This window comes from Epithele typhae, assembly GCF_022376455.1.
Source record: "Epithele typhae strain CBS 203.58 chromosome Unknown BXZ73scaffold_121, whole genome shotgun sequence".
Lineage (NCBI taxonomy): Eukaryota > Fungi > Basidiomycota > Agaricomycetes > Polyporales > Epitheliaceae > Epithele > Epithele typhae.
Window position 1 is genome coordinate 7,877 of NW_025954312.1, and position 3,938 is coordinate 11,814.

Below are 3,938 nucleotides of genomic sequence, written 5' to 3' on the forward strand. Positions count from 1 at the left end.
GGTAGCCGGATGGAATACACACCTGATCCTGGGTCAATTTGCACTGCTTTCCGAGAACAGCGAGCGATGAAGACGTCCATTTAACCCCCAGGGGCCGTAGTCTGTGGGGGATGGCCCGCTCTGCCACCGGCGAGTGTGAGAATTGAAGAGGGAATGAGGCGGGTAAGCCTCGCGGCTAGTGGGCGAAGAGGGGGAAGCGCGAACGAGAGAATATTCTGTAGATCCGACATCGACGGAGGAGGTGCAGTGAAACTTTGAAAGGCCGGGAGACGGGGGATCTGCTCGCCAACGTGCACGTGCGCGGGGAAAGCGCCAGGCAAGAAAACGACGAGCGGGACTGAGCGCGCGGCCGCGACTGCGCCTGCCTCCTCTCTCGCCCCTCCGCGTCGTCGTCGCGCACCTCCGTCGTTCAGCGTACCGCGCGCGAGGTCAAATCTGCGACGGGCGCGAGATCTGGCCGGTGAGCGGGAAATAGGCAAGCCTCCTTCCACGCTCGATCCCACAGTTGCTTCATGTCCCCACCTTCCAAACCACCTCTGACGGTCCGCGACCTGCCGACCGACCTCTTCCGCCACATCCTCGATCATCTAGGCTGTGATGCCCACGAGACTCTCTCCGCATGCACCCTTGTCTGCCGCGACTGGCTGAACGTCAGCAGACAGCACCTCTTCGCCGAGCTCCATGTTCTCCGCGGCGCCGATGAGTCCTTCCAGGATCTCGTCGACTTCCTCGACGCGCACCCAGTGCATGCCGCCTGCGTCCGCACACTCCAGCTCGAAGCGCGACTGTTCAGCTTCCCTTTCAACGTCCCCCTCATGCCGACCATCGACCTCGACGTCTTCGCCCGCATATCCCGCGCGCTCCCGGGGCTTCAGAACGTGCGCATGCGCCAGGTGCGCATCGCCGCTCCAGGCGGGAAGCCTCTGCCCCCTCTCCCCAATCCTCCCCCGCGGCGGCGCCTCGACCACATGGAGTACGAAAAGTGCTACGGCGAGATCGCGCCCACATTCGAGTTCCTCGCGCACTTCCAGTACGACCATCTCGATTTCTGTCCCATATTCCCCGACACCGACCCCGCGACGATCCGCGCGGGGCCGCACACTCTCCTCGCGCGCTCGGTCTGTCTTATCCCGGTCACTCCCAATCCGCACGTCGTCGTCGCTGCGATGAGGCAGGTCACACCCCCGGAGACGTTCATGTCGTTCCGATGGCCCACGTCCCAACTCTCGGATCCTCAAGTCCCTGTCGCGGCCTTCCTCCAGGGCATCGGCCAGAACCTGGTGGATGTGCATCTAGGACCAAGTGAGTCTACCTCCCGCCCCCGGGTCCGCACCACTCCCCCAAACGCCCCGTGCCTCCACGCGTCTATCTCCCCCAGACTCCCGATGCCGGCGATCCGTGACTGACGCGTCCCCCAGGCGAACGAGACGCGCACCTCGCCCTCCCGCACCTCCCGCACCTCCAAACATTCCGCTACAGCGCCGGCGTCTCCCTCCTCGCCCCGCCGTCGGAGATGCACGCGCAGCGGATGCAGTTCGCGCCCTTCTTCCGCGACTTCCTCCCGCTCCTCCCCGCGGACCTCCAGGAGCTCGTCCTCTACGTGCAGTGGTCGGACGACGAGGGCGTGCCGCACCCGCGCTCGCACTCGCACGGACCGTCGCACGGGGCGGGGGCCGCGCGAACCGCGGCGGGCGCGGACGGCGCGCTCGTCCCGGGGGAGGCGACGATGCCGATGTGGGGCGCGGACGCACCGACGATGGAGCGTCTGAAGTGGTTGAGGTGGCTCACGCTCTGCGTGCCGGCGGTGCCCGAGGGGGACGTCGGGCGCGCGACGGCGGAGGCGGCCAAGTGCTTCCCGAAGGCGCACGCGCACGCGGCGTTCCGGGTGAGCGTCGTGGTGTGGGAGCTCGAATGGTGCGTCGCGTCGTTTGGTCGGCCTTGGGCGGGAGAGGAGGCTTATCACGGTGTTTGTGCAGCCGGGAATACGACATCTACGATTATCTGAGCGACTGCTGAGGGCTTCGCCTGGGGGTGTAGAGAAGGACGTTTATGTATCATAGGTCGGATCTACCGTTTGCTCATCTACTGTCAACTCGCCACACGCTAGTATGTATCCATTGATTCGGCGCTCGGACGCCTCTGTTTTCTGCATGAGACTCTCGTGAGCACCGCGGCTCATCGATCAACCCAAGGGTTTCCGAGCGACTTACTGAGGCTCGACAGGTGCGATGTAACCTGCGCTATCACGAAGGCGCACTTCACCGCTCGATTCCGTCCAGCCAACCCTTGACATATCGGGGGTCAAGACGAGTGTCCGATCGGAGTTCCGAACACTCGGCAAGAACATACCGGTGCTATTCTCTGCAACTCAATCAACAAACATCAGTCTTACAACTTGCGAACTCTTCGCGTCCCCGTCGCAACCTCCTTTGAGGGCATACACTAGAACCCGAAGGATGTGCACCTAGAACCAAGTGAGTCCCGTCACTCGCCGGGCTTGACGGCTCATAGACCGGGCCGTTGTGCAGCCAGAATACTACATCAAGTTTCGACGTTTATTTGCGCGACTACTGGGGACGACCTCGGGCTCGGGTGGAGGATAGAACAATATGGTGAGTTTTCAAATCGACCTCTTGCGTCAATGGTCCTCAACACGGGCTCGTTCCACAAGTCCAACACAATTCTCGGACCTATGCCGCTGCACCAGCAGTGGTGCATACATCAGCCTCGCGTGCGGCGGGCATGCTCCGACGGACTCTTTTGCTACTCCGCTCCTTAGGCTCCCCAACCATGAACGCTGACGCTTGCTTTCCTTCGCCGCCCCCCACGGTCTCCAACACCGGCTCCAAGACTTCGGCGACGATAGACCCACACGACGAAGCGAAGAACTTGTACCTCGACCTTCCCCAGTCTCGATAGTACAACAAGCCGGCGTCGCGGCGCTCCTGCGCGGGGTCTTCGAGTCGCGCGGCGTGTCCACGATGCCCTGGGGGCCGGATTTCTCAGAATGTACTAGTGGAGGAGGATCCCGTCATGCTCGACGACTCTTGTTGAGAAGTTTGCGAATCGTCCGCTCGGTGTCCCTCCGCAGGGTCCTTCCAGAGCTCCGACCGGCCGTCGCGCTCATAGGCCCCGCACCCAGTCCCCGGAGTCGGTGTCCGGGGTGGGAAGGCGGCAGCGCGACTGGTGAGCAGGCGGGAGACGAGGCTGTGGACCCGAAGTATGGATTGAACTCTCGAACGACTCAAACCGTATCGAGCGCGAAGTGCAAGCTACCGGACAGGGTGGTACTGTCATGTTCGCCATTCCTGAAGCTGGCTGGGCAGGAGATACCGCTGCGCATACGGAAGTGCTGGCTTGATCAAGCCCCGTCCACCTCACCTTCGGATGTATGTTCAGTTGAGCGAACCTGTGTATTGCATTACGATCGGAGAGAGCCGGTGGTGCGACTCCACAGATGGGGGAAGAGCAGGTGTAACGTCTGGGTTCAGGTGAGCACTAGGGGTATCTGAGCTACGTATATATGAGTAAGCGAGTCACAATGAGTGAACTGCAGCGTCAGATAGGAGGGCGAGTGCGGAATGGGAGAAACCAAAACAAGGAGCGTGGGGACAGAAGGTGTAAGCCAAGCAAGCGTGCATCGCCTCAATGTGGCGACAAAGAACCGCAAATATCACAGGCTCATTACTTTCGGTGTGAGAAGGTGCGCGTCCGCTCCAGGTCTTCATACTTCCGACCCGGGTTCACCTGGAGCTCGTAGCCGTAGTCGTGCTTGTTACTGAAGACAATGTCTTCTGCGCTGCGCCAGGTGACATCCGCGTCGGAAACTCGGTGAGAAGGACCAGCCGCGCCGACACCGCCAACGTTTCGGAGCACGGCCGCGGGCGACGGTCCCACATTAGGCACGGTCTGCCCGCCAACGTCCATGCGCGTGCCGT